Source organism: Corythoichthys intestinalis, chromosome 15 (genome assembly GCF_030265065.1).
Source record: "Corythoichthys intestinalis isolate RoL2023-P3 chromosome 15, ASM3026506v1, whole genome shotgun sequence".
NCBI classification, from domain to species: domain Eukaryota; kingdom Metazoa; phylum Chordata; class Actinopteri; order Syngnathiformes; family Syngnathidae; genus Corythoichthys; species Corythoichthys intestinalis.
The window spans coordinates 40,247,718-40,270,112 of NC_080409.1; the positions used below are offsets into that span (position 1 = coordinate 40,247,718).

The 22,395-nt window shown below is 39.2% G+C and overlaps 1 protein-coding gene across 1 annotated transcript in view; it reads right to left on the reverse strand.

The window, feature by feature from the left end:
* LOC130930969 (tyrosine-protein kinase fyna) overlaps positions 1 to 11,847 on the reverse strand; it is a 58,252-nt gene extending 46,405 nt beyond the window's left edge. Inside the window, exon 1 of the mRNA XM_057859349.1 lies at positions 11,590 to 11,847. The gene's annotated coding sequence lies outside the window, so the exon portion shown is untranslated. The remainder of the gene's footprint in view (positions 1 to 11,589) is intronic.
* Positions 11,848 to 22,395: the final 10,548 nt, after the last annotated feature.

The following is a 22,395-nucleotide window of genomic DNA, read 5'->3' on the forward strand; positions in this document are numbered from 1 at the left end:
TCAGAATAATTCACTGCATCTATTTTTTGCTACAGTAGTTTGGTTCAATCACTTACACATTGCGGTGTCTAGCGGTAGCATTGACAGTCGTGAATGCTTTCTGTTACATTTCCACCTCGGAAATATATGTAAGTATTCTATGTTTACTATAACATATGGATGTGCAATGTATGTTTACTTCTGTGGTGAAGGGTCATATGTACAGAACTTCATAAGTTGCGTTATAGAAGCCAGCCAATGCTTTAGTAGCTCAAGCTAGTGTGCTATGCTATACATATAATAGTTGTGTATATAAGAGTATTGTGCAGTTTGTTGTATATTGAGTATTGAATATGTGTATTTTTCTGTTGTACTTTCACAATATTAAGACGAGTGTCTTCCCATTAAAACAAGAAAAGACCAAGCCTTGTGGTTTATGGAAGTGCATTCATTCTTACCTGGCTGTCGGGCAGTGCAGAAGTGAAATGCACTGTTTTGTTCATTTCATTATGAAAAATCTGATGAGATCAAAGGCAAATCTATGTGGAAACCACCACTATTTTTTTAAACCTCCAGGTGTTCAAAAACTCAGGTTATATATTTAAAAAATTATATATTTATTATCGGTTATCGATATCGGTATTGGCTTTGAGGAGCAGGAAGTTATCGATATCGGTATCGTTTTCAAAAAATGGATATCGTGCACCCCTAATTACAACGCCACTTTAATTAAACGACTACTCGAAGCAACAAAATTTCATTTGAATATTTTTACTTCTAATCGAATACTCGAGTTAATCGATTAATCGTCACAGCACTAATTGTTTTTTAAACTTTTAATTTCTTTTTCCAATTATTTTGCCTTAAAAATTATGCCTTGAATTATTATTTAAGGGTAACATCCTGGAAAGTGGTGCACGGATTAACTGGAATTCAATTATTTCTTATGGAGAAAACACATTAATGATACGAGCACATTCACGTTACGTATTGGTCGTGGAATGGATTTGTATTCATATCATGAGGGTCCACTGTAATTCCATTTGAGCTTCCCTGGTCCGACAAAAACGCCTGTATGTAGTTCAGATGGTAGATTTAGGGAAAAATAAGGCTACAGGATCGCAAGTTCCAGTTTTAGGCCAAGACAGGATTCCAGCATTTATCATAAAATTAAAGTGGAAATTAATTCACTAAAAAGTCTTAATTTAGGCATGAGTGCATATACACACACAGTGCCCGGAGCTGTAACAAGGCACATGTCCATTTATAGTAAAGCCGTGAGATCAATACAGTAAATTAAAAGACGAGTCATGACAGGTTCACACAGTGTGTCTAATCCTGTGGAATACACTGCGCAGCATATTGCAATTTTGCTGATAGCGTGAAATAATGTACTGATAATCTCATTACTTTTGAATTTTGCCAACCTTCTTCTGATGTAATGCACAATTTATGCATTTTATGACGTCCCTAATGTTTTTTTTTTTTTTCATTGGCACAAGCCAAGGGTGTAGGTTTGGTTTCAATATTGCTAGGGACGATATAACAGCATAACATGCATGTACACTTTTTGCTGGGGACGGGACATTAATAAAACCAAACGGTGAACGGGGTTCAGGGTTACACCTCTCACCAATATGAACCTAATTAATTGACAGGCTAAATGATTAATGCAAAGTAAATCTGTATTGACCTATACTAACTTTCACACACCAAATTTATAACGTCTTAATCCGATATTTTTTAGTTAAATCGAATCAAATATTTTCTCCCATCTTGTTTTGAGTGTTGAAGGCTAGTTAACAGTAATGAGTCAGATTCTTCTACTTACTTTAATATTACTATTTATTCGTATTGAGCCCATACATCTAAAAGTTGGTCACTTTTCACTTAAATCAAGAAAAAATGCTTTCAAATAATGTTTTGAACAATATTCTTGTATTAAGAACATTTCTGACAAACAAGTTTTTCTTTTAAGATGAAATATACAAACTTTTTGCTTAAAATAAGTCTGTTAATCTTATTTTCAGCTAGCTGTTTTTCTTATGTCAAGAAATCTAAGTGAGTAAAATTGACTTGAAGCACTGTAGCAGATGCAAAATTAGTGGTGTGTTCCTCACCTCCACAATATTGACGTCTTTTTACATTACTTCTACATTTTACATTCTAATATCCCTTGTCTTCAAAGGGGGCGGGGGAGGCGGCATGTTGTATTTCTGTCGGGCTGTGAGTGTGTGTGTGTGTCTGTGGGGGGGGGGTTGAAGTCATGAGCCAATCAAAAGTGCGTGTGAGGGAAAAAAATGGACTGGCACATTCAGCGAGTGAAAAGGGGTCAATGTAAGTCTGAACATAATGAAAGTACTGTAATTCACTTAATAATGGTAGGATAAATTCTATCCTAACAACATATAGGACAATGTAAATGACCTAGAAATGAACTGAAGTCATACTGTAAATAAGGTTGCTTAAAAGTTGGTGGGGATAATTTCAGCATTCTGAAAGGTTGGTAGTGTTATGTCCCTACTGTCCCTATGCAAACCGACATCCTTGGCCCAAGCAGATCTAAAGTTTTCCATTTAATATCTTGTCTGTTCTACTCTTGTAAATTGTGATTTTACACTCGCTCTTCAAAGAAACAATTGTAAAGGCTCCCCCAAGAAGCAAACACAAGACTGAGTAAATCCTTTGTAGCATTTTCTCTGGTGGAGGTCTGAACTACGTACAGTGTTTTGTGCACCTTTAGAGGCCCAATTTTTTTCTGACTGTACGTACGCCAATGCATCAATATGCTCGATTGATTCCCCCCTGAGCTTTTGGAAACAAAACAGATGTAATTGTTGCAATTTGGTCTTTGTAAATTTAAAGTATGCGTCATAAGTCACTTTTAAGTCATTAGCTTGAAGCCCGGGGTCCCATAATAATGAGGTCACACCTCCCACACCCCACCTCTCACTGACGTCAAACGTGATCTTATTCAACTCCGCAATGCAAAGTCAAAATGCGAGCGTCACTTCTCAGGCCGTGTTGACACGAAACCACAATCACCCCTATTATGGCAGTACCGCACGACCGAATAGTTACAATATTTGCTTGTGTCGGACAAGCGAATTCATTCAGTGTATTAACAAGAAGACAATGGCCACATTTCACCAGGCTACAAGATTAGCCGGACAATGCTGGCCAGTGTTGCCCTTCCAAAGTGATCTCTATGAAAAGAGTTAGTCATATTACAAAAAAAAAAAAAAAAAATGCTCAGCTGAGCTTTGCACAAAGTGGGTGTGTGGGATTGAGCCTAGTGGTCCTTCTTAAAGTTTGTGGAACCGTGTATTAGGCACAAGTGTTCATTAAATAATGAGGCAGCGATTCCTAAAAAGTACATTAAGTTGGTTTATTGTATGGCCTATGTATCGTAATTAGGGTTGTTCCGATCATGTTTTTTTGCTCCCGAGCCGATCGTTTTAGTATGAGTATCTGCCGATCCCGATATTTCCCGATCCGATTGCTTTTTTTTTTTTTTGCTCCCGATTCAATTCCAATCACTCCCGATCATTTTTCCCGATCATATACATTTTGGCAATGCATTAAGAAAAAAATGAATAAAACTCGGACGAATATATACATTTAACATACAGTACATAAGTACTGTATTTGTTTATTATGACAATAAATCCTCAAGATGGCATTTACCTTATTAACATTCTCTGTGAGAGGGATCCACGGATAGAAAGACTTGTAATTCTTAAAGGATAAATGTGACTTTGTATATTGTGACTAAATATTGCCATCTAGTGTATTTGTTGAGCTTTCAGTAAATGATACTGTAGCCATTTAACTGTTCTGCCCAAATGCATGATGGGAAGTGCAACCATGACTGTGCGTAGTGGCACCAATTGATATATCTTCTCTGCGTTGGGAAATAACATAGGGTGTAAAGGAAAAGATCAACTACTACCTATCTTCCCCTCATTGCTTTCCCACGATATTTCTAATTATTGAGAGAGGGATTTTAAGGCTTTAGCCAATTAAAAAAAGGCTCTAAAGATTGCCAAAATTCACTCTACTCAGTTTACGCTGCCTTTTAGCTCTACATATAGGTAAATCGGCGCCATTATAGATTGAACGCAACAATGCGTGAGTGGGTCGTGCAGCGCATGCGTTAATTGCGTTAAATATTTTGACGTGATGAATTTAAAAAATTAATCTCCGCCGTTAACGCGATAAATTTGATAGCCCTACTTTAAGCCAAAACTAACGACTCTGGATGAGTGTAAGACATTTTGTCTGTAACGTTAAATACAATTAGAAAACGATTTAATTAAAAAATATATATAAATTAAAAAAAGGCATGTCCGATATTTTTTTGCCGATTCCGATACTTTGAAAATGATGTGATCGGACCCGATCGATCGATCTTTAATGGTAATGCACAGTTTGAACACTAACCACCCTAAGCTATCAGAAAATTAAAAACATAATTCTATTTAAAAGTCATACACATAAAAATCAATTAAAAATGGACAAATAATTTTGGGAAAACAAATACAGGTAGTCCCCGGTTTACAAACGAGTTCCATCCCCGCGCTGGCGATGTAACCCGGATTTCCGCATAATTTGGAGTTAACCCTTTAAATACCTCAAAAACACTATAAATTAGGGAAAAAAAACATCCAAAAACATGTTTTATACGTCATTGTACTGTCCTCACCAAGAAGTTGGAGCTAAGTCCTAGCTAAACAGTGAGCTAAGCTCCGAAATGACGATGTCAGACGTCAGTGTGGTTTGCTGACTTTATTCAGCTGCTCATGACATCAACACTAGCAGAATGAAACTAAAATAAAATGAAATTAAATCTGTCTCATCTTCAATAACAGCAATTCAAATTTGTGTTTACAAGTAGCTGCTGATATAGCAATAACTAAACGACTAGCATGTATCAGTTAGCGTCTGCACATCATCAACAACAATCACATAAACTCGCCCTAATTATTCGACCACAATTGAAAATACACAATAAACAGTACAAAGTGAGTTATATACAGCCGTCGCCGCTGGATGCTTCACAAGCAACAAAAGCGCGCGCAAGCTGTCACCTCTTTACTCGGCTGCTTCCTCAGGTGTGTGTGTGCTGTCACTGCCGTGTGTGGGGTGGGCGGGTGTGTAAATGCTCTCGCGTGCGGAAGTACAACCTGCTCTACGCCAAAATAAAAGCATGCAACACCAAACAAAAGTCAACATTAAAAAAAAAAAGTCGAAATCACTTAAGTCGGGTCCGTCGTAACGCGGGCGCTACCTGTAGTTTTAAAATATGAAGAAAAAATGCAGTGGTGTTTGACTGAACAGTGGAAATCCGCAAATAATTCACACCCATTGTAATTGTATTGAATTATTATGTTGTTATTATTATTATATTCCGTTCTGCTTATCCTCTTAAGGTTCGCAGGGATTCTGGAGCCCATCCCAGCTAGCTATGGGCAGGAGGTGGGGTACACCCTGAACTGGTTCGCAGCCAATTGCAGGGCACAATGAGACAAGTGACCATTCACACTCCAATGAGTGCTCAATCAGCCTACCGTGAAGGCACGGGAGAGAACATGCAAACACCTAAACGGAAGTCCAGAGCCCAGGATTGAACTCTTGATTTTGGAACTATGAGGCAGACATGCTCATAACTAAACCATCGTGCCGCTGCATTGAAATTTATTTCATCTTTTTGAAACCAAAACAATTAATAAGCAAGAATAAACTTCCAGTTAGCATTTTTTCATCATTTTAAATTAAATGTAAAATATTCAAATATTCAACATTCATTCAAAAAATCTTCAATTTAGTGAATCCATGGAATACGTAAATTTGGGGTCTATAATATTTTAATTAAGAAAAGTATGTATTTATAGGACTGAAAATAGTTATTTTTGTCACGCCGCATCATTTAATAGGCCACTGTGCCGCTCCTTCTGGTAAGCCTGCCTTACCTTGCCTGGCACGGCCAGACAGTTCTCCCTGTATTTTTCAAACATTGTGAGAATAGTCTGGGACCCAGCCCATTAACAGCCTCTCGAGCAAGGACAAAATCAACCGTCCAATCAGATTTGTTTATTTGCGTGACGTGTTCTTAAGGAGCAACGTCAATCTTCTGCGTCGGAAGTCGTCTCCACAACAACACAGATGGCGAACAAGAGAGCCGAGAATATGTTCCAATCCACGGTAAAATCAGTTTTAAATTACCAAAAACACATCGACACAAATCATTAACAACAGTCTGTCTCGCGCTAGCCATGTTGAATAAACTCCGCTCTCCTCGTATGTTTACTTCCGCGCGGAAGTCCCTCGCCGCTTTAATAACGTCACGTCCGCCCGTCGCTGATTGGTCCACTCCGCTGTCTGTTTGCTGTGGCTTGCTCTGCCCTGGAAATTTGATCCGCTGAATGGTGGCCAGACTCAATAGCTGGAACAGTGGTGAGTCTGGTGTACCAGGCTATGCCTTACCCAGCTGGGGGCAGTAAAAACAAACAGACGGCTTGACCGTTTATTAAGACGTCTCAACTCTTCTCAGCTCATCAGTATGGCACAAATATTAGTCGTCCTAAGCAGCGAATAAAATTTATAAGACGGAGGCAACTGTTACGATGTCCGTCTGCACATGTTGCTGCACATTTGTGTGTATTCCATTTGCTGTAAGGATTCAAGTTCTGCAACATACTGTAGATGCTATTACCTTGCCTAATGGAAGCTTCTGATCAAGGGATATCATAATTCTTTTGAATATTAAATATATATTTTAGGGGTGTCAAACGATTAAAATTTTTAATCGAGTTAATTACAGCTTAAAAATTAATTAATCGTAATTAATCGCAGTTAATCGCAATTCAAACAATCTATAAAATATGCCATATTTTTCTGTAAATTATTGTTGGAATGGAAAGATAAGACACAAGGCGGATATATACATACAACATACTGTACATAAGTACTGTATTTGTTTATTGTAACAATAAATCCACAAATGGCATTATTAACATTCTTTCTGTTAAAGTGATCCACGGATAGAAAGACTTGCAGTTCTTAAAAGACAAATGTTATAGTTACAAGTTATAGTAATTTTATATTAAAACCCCTCTTCATGTTTTTGTTTTAATAAAATTTGTAAAATTTTCCATCAAGAGTTAATATAATAAGAATAAAAATAACAATAATAAAAATAGCGTGACCAAAGTCTGAGTACGTTTTACGTGTATTTTGCATAGCTATTTTGATATGGAATGCCAGTTCATTTTGCATTGTTGTTTAACTGTGAGAATAGTGCCTCAATACTATAGACTGAAGTGCTTTTCTTTTTGTGAACATTATTTTTTTTTTTTGAGAGGGATAGGAATATTATTTTTGTTGTGCTTTCACTAAACGATACTTATGTTTGTTGTGAAGGAGAAGCTTACGCCAATAAACGGCGCGGTCCAAAGAACGCCTGTGTCCACTCGCCTTTGTAAGATATATATCTCTGCACATATCTTACCCAAAATACAACAAGAGACACATAATTGCCACTAAAAGAAAGAAAACTTACCGAAATATGTGTGGAGCACAAATAGCAATTTGCATTGCATTGTGCATACAGCATAAACATCTCACAACTACTAATCCTCCCACGTTTAGAAGAAATAACATTAGTATGGAACGGCGCTGCCCCCAAGCGGCTGGTGGCATTCTCTTCACTCTTAATGTCCATAAACGGCCTCATTGTAATCTGTTTGAGGCAATGTGCGAGCTGGTCATTCAGTGCATGCGTTAATTGCGTCAAATATTTTATCGTGATTAATTTTAAAAAATTAATTAACGCCCGTTAACGCCATAATTTTGACAGCCCAAATATTTTCATTATTTGCTATTCATTCATTTATTCAATATTTTTATGTAAACTTTGGGTCTGTGAAGCTCTTTGATAACTTGCTGTGATTAAGGGCTCAAAAAATAACTATTACAAAAAGAGCACAAAACAAAAATGGTTGATTTTGTGAATAGTCAGTGGCAAATTACTGTATAACTTCTGTAATTATCATGAAAACTAAAATGTCCCCCAGTAGAAAAACAATTGGCGGAGAATTTCCTCCGTGTTTCGCCATTAATATCAGTGTTAGTCCTCACTGCTGGATTCAAAATGTATTTCCACATCTTCTGCCAGTGGTACAGGGTAATAGTTCTTGTAGCAATACATTGGAAATATTGATGCGCTGCAATTCGGGCAATCATCATGTGGCAGAAAAAGCAAGGAATGACGTACGGGAAGTAGAAGTGGGTCAATCAGATACACTGTCTCATCAAAATGGGCGTAGTAATCGATTAAATGGTTCCGAATTCCGTCGACTGATTGAAATTGAGTGTTGCTAAATCTTGTCTTGAAAGATAATAGTGTATTACGCACAGCTGCTACTCAGTTCTGTGAGCATTTCTGAGATGGTTTTCCCCAAAACGTCATCCATGACAGCAACACAAAAAGCATAATACATGGCCAGTCTATAAAGAAAAATAAAACTATACATTTTTTTCTGTAGTTCAATAATCAGGTCTCATAATATGTGACTAGACCAAAATACCTCAAGGACACATTGTCAAAATTCTTGCCACTTTTTGAGTGATATGTAATACATTTAAAGATTCTGACATTCCCTCCCTGTTGCAGTCTAAGCAAAAGCATCCAGCGTTGCGTTGAACAGGTCTGAAGACAAATCCCCAAACTACACAGTATGATGACAACTTAGTAGAACAGTTGCGTACCGTATGTGCTTGTTTAAGACAGTACTGACAAATGACATTTTAAGGCTACAAACAAATGCCAAGCAAAGAACTAGTTTGCAAAAAGTAGACTTTCCATCATGTCGCCGTTAGCGTGTAGGCATGTAGGTAATTCGAGGTGGGAATCTTTGGGCACCTAACGATTCGATTCCAATTCCAATTCAGAGGCTACGATTCAATTATAAATCCATTATTGATGCACCCCACCCCGAGCTATTATCTGCTTTTAATGTTTCGTACATTAGTTATAAAAATTGTACAAAAATCTTCGCAGGCTTAAATAAACAACTATTTCAGTATCAAGTTAACAGTTCAAAACAGTAAATAAAATACTCAAGTCCACATTCTGTATCAACAGCTTTAAACTACAATCAATTTAATGTTGTGAATCCACCGTTAAAGTTGTTCAAATTGCTCCCGTTATTCCATAATTTCCCTTCTGTCTACTTTTGACATGTGAAAGTTTTAAAACTGTTTTAAAGATAGATTCAAGTCAAGATTTTGCCGATTTTGCAGTATTTGAGATAAAAAGTTAATTAGGTTTGCTTGGAAGGTTTGCTACAACAGCCTTCCAGGGAAGTGTACTACTTTAAGATGGCGACTTTTTACTAATGCCGGCAAGTCTGTCATTTTGCATCTAGTTTTCTATAAATGTGCTACTAACGCCACAGAGTCTGTCATTTCGCATCTAGTTCTTTATACATGTGATATCTACCGTAGCATTATGTGGACATAGTTTGTAGCAGCTGTCGGCAGCTGTCGGCAGCAGTCAGGTATTATTGTTTTTTTTTATCTTGCGGCATGAGTTCAGCCAGAGCCGTGAGTTGAGCATTGTCATTACCCGGGTAATGACAAGCATGATGTTTACTCTCGGTCCATTCCTCATTTCGTCCTGAAGACCGCGCTGACTGTGTTTTAGTTCTGCTTTGCTTGACATATTTCAAAAATCGGAATTTGGATGTTTGTGAATCGTTCTCGAATCTTCCATGGCCTAATCGCAAATAATTAAAAATCGGAAATTTCGCACACCTCTATAGGTAATCCTTCAAATATTTGCAAAATTAAGGTCACCTTCGACCCTAACAAGGACAAGTTGTATAAGAAAATCCCTTAGATGGATGACAGTAAGATTCTGTTAAAGCTTTGTAGAAGTACTTCACTCTTTCAATACCATTATACTACATTGTCAATTAAATTTTTCAATTGGGTGAGTCTGACGCTGCTACACTGTGGCATTCAAGCTTGGAAGCAATTTTATTGCCTTACAACTGCCAGAAGATGGCAGTGATGCACAAATTGGGATCAGCCTTGTTTGCAAGTCCTCACAAGAGGGTGAAATGGCTGCATTTTGATTAGGAGTGGGAACCTCTTGGTACCTCACGATACGATACGGTTTGCGATACAAAGCTCACGATAACGATGATCTGACGATATGGCGATGCAACGATTATCGATGCATTGGTCAGGGAATCATTTTAGGATATTCTAAAAACAACTAATAAACAGAAAAACAGGCTTCTGCTGTGATTTGGAATGAGTTTATCACTAGTAGACGTCCAATCCATTTGAACTGGGAGGGTGGCAGTGAATGAACGTCCATGGCCATCAGTGGCAGCCAATGCCAGGCAATGAGGTCATTTTGGGCCATTTAAGGTCATTTAACTGTTGCTTTTCAGTTACTTCCTGTTGATTTCGGGGTATTTTATGGGTCTCTTCTTGTTCATTTTGTGTTACAGACCTGGGTATCACCCAAATGAATAGGCAGTGACTCAAACTAGATAGGAAATGACCTGGAAATGCCCTAAAATGAACAGCAAGTGACCTATAAATGCCCTGAAAATCTGACAGAATGACTGTAAACACTCTGGTTTGGAATGAACGAATGTTCCCAGTCTAAATGGATTGGGTGTCGAGCACCGTCAAGGCAGCCTTAGAGTTAACTGATACACCATTATGGTGGAAGATTTTGGTAGATTTGGTAGATTTTTTTTCTTTTTTTTTAGACAACGACACCTTTTTAAAATGATATCTCGATTCTTGCAGGAGCATATCGATAACCTTTTGGGATACAAAGTATCACGATATATCATCATTTCGATATTTTGTCACACCCCTAATTTTGATCATATCAAACTTTGACTGCTTTTACTAAAGAATGAAAAATATATCATCAAAATGTATTTTCTAGTAAAAGAATAGTCTATTATTTGGTAAATTCAGTGTATGTAATCATAGTACACAGTATTCATTGAGTCTTGGCAATAAGACAACCTGCTCTAAAATTGTTGGCAATGAATTGGAATGTCTGGACTTAAAACAATCTCTTTAAATCTACTCAAGCATTTTATGTGGTTGTTTTTCCACATCTGCTCCTATACAGTGTTTCTGACTGCATGCATCTTTCAGGCCGTCAAGTCATCCTCCTCTTCCTCCTCATCATCAGTGTTTTGATTCCAGTTTAAGATGGACGGGCCGCCCTTGCACACACTTGACACACATAACCCGATTAAGGGGCATCTTTAATTGGCCATCAGAGGCAATTATTTGCTACTAAATCAACAGGAGGCTGTCTGCGGGGGCCTTGTTGTGTGTTGTTTGTGCGGTCAGCGCGGCTCTGACTGCAGTGCATCCATCCCAGCTGCTGCAACACAAGAGCCCCCCCATCCACTGAATCCCAACGAAAAAAAAACAAAACATCTCGCGCTAATTGATCCTGATACATGTGTCGGCTACATTCGGTCTCCAATCTGAAGCAAATACAAATGGCTGTGGAAGCAATTGAAATGCAACTCGTGAGTAGGAAAATAAATGAAACGTGCTTACCGGAGAGGAGGGTGGGTTGGTGGCGGTGAGGAGGGAATTAAAACTAATCCATCGGAGTTCCCAGCCGGTGATTATTCGTATACCTACTCTATGAATGTTTGTATTTTTTTCTTTCTTCTCCTCGAGGCGGAGTAAAAGAGGGAACAGAGACGTAGAAAGGGAGAGAGAGAGAATAGCGGTGCCCGTCCCTGCCGACTCGGGAGCTCCTGTAGCTGCTGCCGTGCGTACATACGCCCGTGACGAAAGCGGAGAGAGGGCATCAAGATGGCGGTAATGACAAACACCGCTTCCGGTTTGTTCATTACAAAGTAAACGCCTAAAAAACTAGTAAACTACCAAACGAGCTAGCATTCCGTACTTAAGATGTACTCGTTTCGAATATAAAAACTTTACTGAATATGCTATTAAATACGTGGATAAATGATTAAATAAGAATCAGGAACACAACATTTAAGCGCTGAAAAGACGTGCGGTGATTTTGCGTTGAAAGCCCGCTCCCTCTTCGGGTTGTTTTGCAACTATCTCGCTTTTTGGTACAGGCGTTGATTGACAGTTTTATTACACCAATCACGCCCTACAACGGTGAGTAGACCCCGCCCTTCTTCCACTCCCTCGCCCTGATTTGGAGTGACTGAAATCCAGGGCAAAGTTGGCATAGGGTCTGCTCTACTTTTCTTTTTTAAAATAGCCAATGGCAACACTTGTGTTCCAATATTTTTAAAGATAAAACAATTCAAATGAATAACTTCATATATCAATAGAGCATTTTTCACTATATCCAATTGTACTTCCACAAGGTATCACATGTATTTATTCCTTTTGCACAGAAAAAGTTAGGATTTTTAACTCCTTCACGTTTCTCTGTCTCAATACCCTAAAGTGAAATGAAAACTCGGAAATTGCCCTAATATGGCATCGACGTACAGTGTATCACAAAAGTGAGTACACCCCTCGCATTTCTGCAGATATTTAAGTATATCTTTTCATGAGACAACACTGACAAAATGACACTTTGAGACAATGAAAAGTAGTCTGTGTGCAGCTTATATAACAGAGTTAATTTATTTTCCCCTCAAACTAACTCAAAATATAGCCATTAATATCTAAACCCCTGGCAAAAAAAGTGAGTACACCCCAAAGACACTACGTAAATCCCTAAATGTCCAAATTGAGTACTGCTTGTCATTTTCCCTCCAAAATGTCATGTGACTCGTTACAGGAGTGCTGTCATTTGCCACGTTTACATGGAGCCAAATATTCCAATTACAATCGGAACATTTCTTCAAACCGAATAAATGTGTTCCATATAAACACCTCATTCGGAATGAACAGGCCCAAACCGAATGGAATTTCATTCCGATTCACAGGGGTGGAATATTCCTTTTCCCAAACCGATTAGAAGTAAAATTATATCACGTAAACAGGGAAGCGGAATGGTGTCTGGTTGCGTTCTTTCTGCACATGCTCCATACTGACGTGGTGACGTCACTTTGTGACGTAAGTAACGTCACTTGCAACATGGCTTCCAAGCACAGCGCACCTAATTGGAGTCCGGCGGAAAGATTGTATTTAATTCAAACTTTAAAAGAATTGAATATAATTGCTCGCTTAGACGGGCGTAAAACGAGGAACAGTGAACTATTTAAAAAAGTTCACGAGAGGTTACACGAAGCCGGAATAGACCGGAGCGTTGACCAGATTAGAAACCGGTGGAAAACCGGCTACTACAAGGCAAAAGAGCAAAACAGCAGAAGCGGATACGACCCCACAAACACAACAAGTGGGTTAAAGTTAAAACAGCACTCCGACGATCGATCTCCATGTTTTGCAACGTGACACTTTGTTTTGATTAATCTGCACATGTCAGACGGCAGTTGTCAAACGTCCTTTCGGAATAAAGGCAGTCACATGTAAACGCTGGATTGGAATAGATGAAGTGACATGTAAACAGCTGATCTGAAATTTCCATTCGGAATGATTTGAATCGGTATGAATAAAAGTCAGCATGTAAACGTGGCTATTGCTGCAGAGCTTGAAGAGGTGGGGATGTCAGTCTGTTAGTGCTCAGACCATATGCCGCACTCCACATCAAATTGGTGTGCATGGCTGTCACCCCAGGAGGAAGCCTCTTCTGAAGACGGTAGACAAGAAAGCCCGCCTGTCTCATCAGACCATCGGACTTGGTTCCAGTAATCCAAAACTGTTTGCAGGCTTTTCATTGTGTCAAAGTGACATTTTGTCAGTGTTGTCCCATGAAAAGATATAGAAAAGCGAGGGGTGATATACTGCATGTTGTAAGGATAGAATTGACCCTACCATTATTAAGTAAATTATTTTCATTATGTTCAAACTTACATTTACACCTTTGCACTTGCTGAATGCTCTAGTCCATTCCCCCCCTTCCATTTGCACATTTGATTGGCTGATGACTTGACCCACTCCCCACACACATACGCACACTCACGCAGCACCGACAGAAATACATGTCGAGTGTATCGGCTGGGTGTTGCCTGCTGCCTGCTCCGGCGGGGGACCTGCCCTGCCCTGGGCTTGGTGGGCCGCTGGGCGTCCCGTGGTGTGCCGTGCCGGTTAGGGGGCTGTGGCTCGTGGGTCGGGTAGGCCGACGGGGGTGGGGGTGGTTGTGGAGTTGGTGGTGCATCCCCTCTTGCCATCCTTGAGGGCCAGTTAATGGGTGCGCGGGTGGCCCGGGGGACCACCCTGGATCCCGATGGGGGTGATGATGGATCCTTTGCTGGGCTGCGGGAGGAGGGATTGGCTGCGTGAAACACTGCCCCCCCGCCCCGACCGCCCTCCCCGGGCTGGGTGGGGGCCGGGGCCCTGGGCTGGTGACCGCGTGGCGTCTCTGCCCGTCTGTGTGGCTGTCGCGCTCCTGGTGGGGCTCGCGTGTGGCGGGATTTGATAGGGCGCGCTCGGGTGGGGGGGTTCCGTGATTGGCGATGGGGCGGGGAGGGGTCGGTCGCCAACGGGCTTACACTCACAAAAGATTCACACGATTACTGGGTTCTAGGTCACAGAGCTGATTTGTGTACACTCTACCCCTTTCAATCACTTAGCTTATAGACACCCCCACCCCCTTCCCCCTCTTTCACTGGTCAACAGGCCCCCACATGGTGTTAACCGGAAATACATCTAGCTGAAGATAGCACCAACATATTAGTAGCCAGTCTAGACGTTCAATGTATTTCTTCTTGTAATTTGTGCTTCTTTTCTCTCTTCTCTTGTGTTTCTTTTCTTCTGTCCCCCCCATAGCCCCTTCCTGTTCGCTGCTTTGTCATAATAAACGAGGTATTTTGAATGATCACAATGGGAGTATGTCAGACTCTCAATGTGAAACATTAAAACTGTTCGGACTATCCGGGCACTTAGACTTCCATCTCTCTGTCAAACAGCTGAACAGGACAGGTTTAAAAAAAAAAAAAAAAGAAAGAAAGAAATACATTTCGACAACATGCCGCTCCCCCTCCTTTCGAGGTCGAGGATATTGGAAGTTTTTCTTCTGCCAGCAGCAGTGACTGTAAGAAATTTAAAAAGACACAAATGTTGTGGAGGTGGGAAAAACACCACTAATTTTGCTAGTTAAAGTCCGACCTGCATCAGAGTTAATATAACATTAAACCGTGTGAACATGCTAACCTGCAAAACTCGGGTAGGAAGCTGCTTAGAAGTGTCCTACTGTTTGTGTTCTCTACTGTTAACATTAATCAAGCTGTGAGAAATGTAGTAAACTCTGCTGGAAATTATAGAACCAAAAAAACGTGAGCAAGAAGGTGCTTAGAGAGAGACGGGAGCTGCATAACCTCATATTTTGCTCACACAACACAACATACACCAGGGGTCGCGTTAACCGAATATTTTCCGTCGTTGACCGGTTTTTTAAAACGGTGACGGAAAAAACTGAAGTCCATCCGTCATTTTGACAGGTTGCAATTCACACCCCAGACCACAGGGTGGCGAGTAAGCATATTAATTAGCTATTGTCTCTCTTGATGCATGACGTCGTTGGCCTTACTCGGAAAAATGTCAAGGCAACTGAGTGTTTGCCTGGCACGGCCAGACTGTTCTCCCTGTATTTTTCAAACACTGAGAGAAAAGTCTGGGACACAGCCTCTGGAGTAGGTACAAAATCAATCGACAAATCAGATTTGTTTATTTGCGTGATGTGTTCTTCACGAGTAACGTCACTCTTGCGCGCCGAAAGTCGTCTTTACAACAACAAGGATGGCGGGAGAGCCGAGAATATGTTCCAATCTGCGGTAAATTCAGTTTTAAATGAGCTAAAACACATCGACACGAGACATTGACAACAGTCTGTCTCGCGCTAGCCATGTTGAATAAACTCCGTTCTCCTCGTATGTTTACTTCCGCGTGCAAGTCCCTTGTCCTGCCCTCGTCGCTTTGCTAACGGCACGTCTGCCCGTCGCTGATTGGTGCACTCCGCTGTCTGTTTGCCTCTTGTTAAGCTTGTTCGGACAGAATATTAATTAAAAATGAATGAAAACTAAATACTATTGAATATGTCATTATTATCATTTTAAAAATGTAAGTGACGGGTAAAAATAGATTATGACCGGATTTTTATGACACTGTCAGTCAAAATGACAGACAACGAAAAAGTCTAGCGCAACCTCTGACATGCACATAAAATAAACATAATTAACTACATAAAAAAAAAGAGCTTCCCAAACTAGGGTTGCGATTGACTGGTCAGTTGTAATCGATGTAATGAGTACCCCTGATTTAGCATATCAATTAATTAGGTTCACATTCTGGAGAAATATAGCCCTGACCACTGTTCATCCAATCTGTTTGGTCTTATTATAGTCCCATCTCGAGCAAAAAGTGTACATGCAGTTTATGCTGTTATATCATCCCTACCAATGTTGAGTCCAAACCTACACCCTTGTATGCAGTAGTGGACAAGATTGATTGCAAGCATGTTTTTAGTTGTGCAAAGAACGAGATCCATCTTGGTTTCATGGATGTAAATCAATGGCTATACAGCAAGGAACTTAGGTGACTGGCTAAAGGGGCTCTGACATTGGCTCCCCAAATCCAACAACAAGAAAGGAACACCTAGCAGACTTATTTTTTCTGAATGTGAACGTGATCGCCTGACAGTATCCTTGACATACCAATCGATTGCAGTCGATATGTTTGGTCCCTCTGCTTTAAAGTATTAGGTGGTGCACCAAAGTGAATATAAGTCTACACACCCAGGTTCGAATGGGCAGTTTGTCATATTTATACTGAATTTTAAAAATGAGCAATTAAAATTATGTTCTACCTTTGATGTGACTTGTAACTTAACCAAATCATTTGGGGAAAAAAAAAATCCAGAATTGAAGAAGAAATGCACAAGTGTGCACACTGTCATATATCTGGCAAAGTGACTGTGTTCAATAGTGACCAGTCACGCGTAAACTCTGATAAAAATTTGACTCTGTACTAGAGTTGTTCCGATCATGTTTTTTTTCTCCCGATCCCGATCGTTTTAGTTTGAGTGTCTGCCGATCCCGATATTTCCCGATCCGATTGCTTTTTTTTTTGCTCCCGATTCAATTCCAATCATTCCCGATAATTTTCCCCGATCATATACATTTTGGCAATGCATTAAGAAAAAAATAATAAAACTCGGACAAATATATACATTCAATATACAGTACATAAGTACTGTATTTGTTTATTATGATAATAAATCCTCAAGGTGGCATTTACATTATTAAAATTCTTTCTGTGAGAGGGATCCACGGATAGAAAGACTTGTGACTTTGTATATTGTGACTAAATATTGCCATCTAGTGTATTTGTTGAGCTTTCAGTAAATGATACTGCAGCCATGCCCAAATGCATGATAGGAAGTGGAACCATGACTGTGCGTAGTGCTACCAATTGGTATACCTTCTCTGCGTTGGGAAATAATATAAGGTGTTAAGAAAAAGATCATTTGCTACCTTGCTTCCCCACATTGCTTCCCATGATATTTCTAATCATTGGGAGAGGGATTGTAAGGCTTTAACCAATTAAAAAAAGGCTTCAATGGCTGCCAATATTCACTCTACTCATTTTACGCTGCCTTTAATCTCTCTATATAGGTAAAACGGCGCCATTACAGATTGAGCGCGACAATGTGTGGGTGTGTCGTGCAGCGTATGCATTAATTGCGTTAAATATTTTAACGTGATACATTTTTAAAAAAATTAATTATTGCCGTTATTGGGATATATTTGATAACCCTACCTTAAGCCTAAACTAAAGACTCTGGATGAGTGTAACATATTATGTTTGTAACGTTAAATACAATTAGAAAACGATTTAGTTAAAAAATATACAGTATATATATTAAAAAAAGGCATGGCCGATATTTTTTTGCTGATTCCGATACTTTGAAAATGACGTGATCGGACCCGATTGATCATCTCTACTCTGTCCCAACCTGCCGGCATTTAAAGTGACCCCCCCCCCCCAAGTAAAATTCATATGTTCTAGTTGGCTTTTTACTGATATGGTCATTATGCCTTCTAGTAGAAGCTTGAAGGTTTTTTTTTGCTAAAGCTATAACTCCACTCCAACTCTTCATTATTCCCCTTACCTTGTCTAAAGCCCAAGGTTAAGTTCAAGAGCCTGATTTGGAACTGAGCCAACAATTGATAAAACATTTTTAACGAAGGTTGTAAAACATTTCTAATGATGAATAAAGAAATGAGCCAAATAATTTTGCTGTTTCATCTATATTTTTGTGCTTGACTTAGGGGTTTTTTAAGGTGATAGCGTGCCCAAGACTCATCTTGCATGCACGCACGTGAAATTCATGTAGATGTGAATCAGCAGTCTGTGTGTCGAACAACCCAATTTTGACAAGCTATGTCCCGCATTCTCCCTCCCTCAGAGTTTACATATTCATACGGCAGCACGGCGTGAAAATGGCAGCTTTGCATGTCATCGCGATAGGACAACAATGAAGTGTGGCCTAGTTCGCCTGCAGAGTGGCGTGGGAGGGCGGGTGCAGAAAAGTCACCCTAATCCTGTGCCGTTTGTCTGAGTGAACTCACTCTCACCAGCATGCCACTCCTCTGAGCCCTCGATGTGCCGGATGCCATTTTGGAATGGTTACCATGGAGATGTGGGTCACGTAGCAATGGTAGCTGCTGCCGGCGGAGTCCGAGTGCTGCAGGCTGGTTGGGTCAGGCGGCTGCATGAACTCATTAGATGTGGGTCACTGGGAAACTCCAGCTGCAACAAGCAGATAAGATGCTATTATGCAAGAAAAGGCAAGTGTTGGGCATATGTTGTATGTTTATCATGAGTGCAGAGCTTTAGAGCTTCAAATGGCTCAATAGAAAAAGGTGTATAATGCGATATTCAAATGAGATTTAAATATGACGCCTTCCCTTTCAAGCAAAAGTTCAGAACGAAATATATTTGATAAATGGAGAATCATTTTATAATCTTTAATTGAAAAAGAAAAAACACCAAAAACTCAACAAACTCACTTGATCTTTCATGTGATGTCCTGTAGGGCTGCTGCTATCGATTATTGAAGTAATTGTTTTATCTATCAATTAGTTAGTTTGAATAATCGAGTAATCGGATTAGGAACATTTAATGCATTGCAGAATAAATTTAAGGAGATGTAAAATAAAGTCTTGTTAAGATTGCACTTCAAAAGAGCATTAAATGCAAATACAAAATCAAATTCCTGAGTGTTTTTTTTTTCAAGCTATGTAGAATTGCATTTTCATTTCACAAGAGAAATAAATGCATTAAAAATAAATTGAAAATACCTGAGGTTAGCCTCAAATGGTATAAAAAAAAAAAAAAAAATCAATTAATGAGGATCGAAGTATAACTAGAGAACAATTGGCTAACTTGCATAGCAAAAGTCCGCTAGCTTAAATGCTATATAATGCTAAGGCCCCCCCAGTGCTCTGAATGAATCGTTAAAAGACACATTCCCACAAAAAAACGGCTAAATATACCTATGAACTAAATAACGAATGCATAGAAAAACATTAGCTCAAACAAAAACTTATGTTGGTCTTAACGGGGAGCAACTGGATTTAGCCGTGTTAAATGAATTATGTCATTGTCACTTTTTGCACTAGAGGGAAGTGTATCCACCCAAATCAATAAAACTAAATGCAAACATTTTCAATATACCACTCCTCTAAACGAATCCTCAAAGCAGCAAAATTTCATTCAAAGCTTTTTTCTAATCAAATTACTCGAGTTAATCAAATACTCGTTGCAGCATTAATGTCATGTAAAGTTCATGGTATTTTCAATTAAAATTTGTGTGGCATTGATTTAAGCAACTGCATTTGCTATTTTGATGATCAGATCAAAGAATTTTTCCTGTCATTGTAGCTTGATCGTACGTTTCCGCTGATATGATACATTTTTTCAATGATGTCTTCCTGGTGGCCAATTAATCAGAAGCGAAAAGACATCATACATCATAAACACATTAGCATACATAAATCGCCCCTATAACATACCCCACTATTTCCCGGATTAAGTGTAAATGTCAAACATGATAATAACCAAAATTCAAAAGAACTCACGCCACAAACCAATCATTTTAAACAAGGACTACTGTGTATGCTATCCTACAAACTCCAAGTTGAATTTCCAGTTCACACCTAAAATTCAAAATATAATAATTTACTGAAGATGCGTGTCCCTGGTACTAAGATTGACAAAGGTAATATGATCCATCACTGCATTTGTTAATTGTAAAACATTTTATTTTATGCTTCTGATGAAACATGAAAGGCCTTTTTTTCCTGGGTTCTCTGTCAACTGGTCACTGAGAGTGTCTTAAGAGTACCAGCCCACCCAGGTTTTTGGCGTTTTAAATGTTTAGGGATCACTTTTATTTAGAGCAGGGGTGTCCAAACTTTTTGCAAAGGGGGCCAGATTTGGTGTGGTAAAAATTTGGGGGGCCGACCTTAGCTGACATCCTTTACGTAGAACAATATATTTAATCAGATTTTAGCAAGCCATTCTGTGTGTCACATTTGCTTTATTATTCTTTTAAATTAATAATTTCAACAATCTCGCAACTAGCCTTTGTGGCGTTCTCCTTCGACTCTCGGGCTCTTGTGAAATACTGCAGCTGTAAAATTAAACTAGCTTCAAGTTGCTTGAATTTCTCGCTACGTGTCTTCTCTGTAATCTTGTCGTACATGTCAGCGTGTCTTATTTGGTAATATCGCCTCACATTGAACTCTTTAAAAACAGCGACACTCTCTTTGTGAATGAGGCAGACACAGTTGATGCGTATTATAGTGAAGAAATATTCCAATTTCCACCTATCCTTAAAGCGTTGGCCATCGCAGTCAACTTTCTTTTTTTTTTTTTTTTTTTTTTTTTTTGTTGATAGTCGTTATTTTAGAAAATTGGGATTAAAGGGTCAACCTGGGTATTGTTGCTTAGAGTGCTGCTGCCTTTTAGTGGGTGAATGAGGAGCAACATTTAGTGTGTAAGCTACTTCATATGCTGGTAGCAGTACTGCTGACCAATTTATTAAGCCTGTGTGCGGGCCAGACATGATTGATTTTATGACAGAGGCGGGGGGCCGGATGAAATTTGACAAAGGGCCGCATTTGGCCCCCGGGCCGGACTTTGGACATGTCTGATTTAGAGTGACTATTTCCTCAACACCAAATAGGGGGACACTTTGCGGTATTTAGTGAGGAAAGAAAAATCGTCAAACTCAAGCATAGTCCCTGAGACAAAAATAATTTTCTACATTAATTCATTCATTTTCCGTACCACTTATCCTCACAAGGGTCATGGGAATGCTAGAACATATCCCAGCTGACATTGGGCCAAAGGTGGACTAAACCCTGAACTGGTTGCCAGACAGTCACATACATGATAAAAATTGTCATAATACAGTCATTCAGAAACACGTTGTTCATCACAAGACAATTTATCTATGATATACCGCATCCTGATGTGGGCCTGCATCTATATTATATACGATATATATATGGCGGAAAACACTCAGGTGACCTGAAGTTCTGCTTTGAGACCCCCAATTTGGCCAACTTTCAAAATTGTCTGATATGCATGTGTGATACATCATTGGAAAGCTTAAAATCGCAATTTTCTGGGGGAAGAAATTTTTTGACCAGGAGGGCATTTAAAACATAAAATAAAAATGTAAACAGCAAAACCCTAATTGGAGATGAGAGCACGCGAGAGCAGAATTAAAGATGCCACAATTTTAACGAGATATTATCACGTATTTACCTTGTTTCGATGTAAAAACTCCTTGTAGCATGTATCACCAAGTGTCAAGACGCAGCTGTGAATAGCCACAGCCGGATTTTGGGGGGATTTTATGCGTGAAACATAGCAATATAAGAAGGGTTGCGATGCAGTAATCGCAGACATCAAGGAGTGGTCGAGAAGTTCTTTTTCATATATTTACCCTTTTTAACTTTTTTTTTCTTCAAATTTTCTTTGTTTGGATCGATTATTTATCATCTAAAATATTGGGAAAAATGCGACTGTAACGGAAAAAAAATACAATTAAGCGATAGTTATGAGGTAGATATTTGTGACTTTTTTTACAGACGCCAATTTTTTCATTGTGACATAATTTGTTTAAATGTTTAAAGTATGCGAGTGAATTATTTAAAAAAAAAAAAAAAATTCTAAACAAAAAATCAATTAATGATTCAAAGCTAAAAATGACAGACATTTTGAATAATAAATATAATTAATTACCTTCGTTTTATGGCTGGGTTGAAACAAAAGTGGTTGCGCGACATCTGT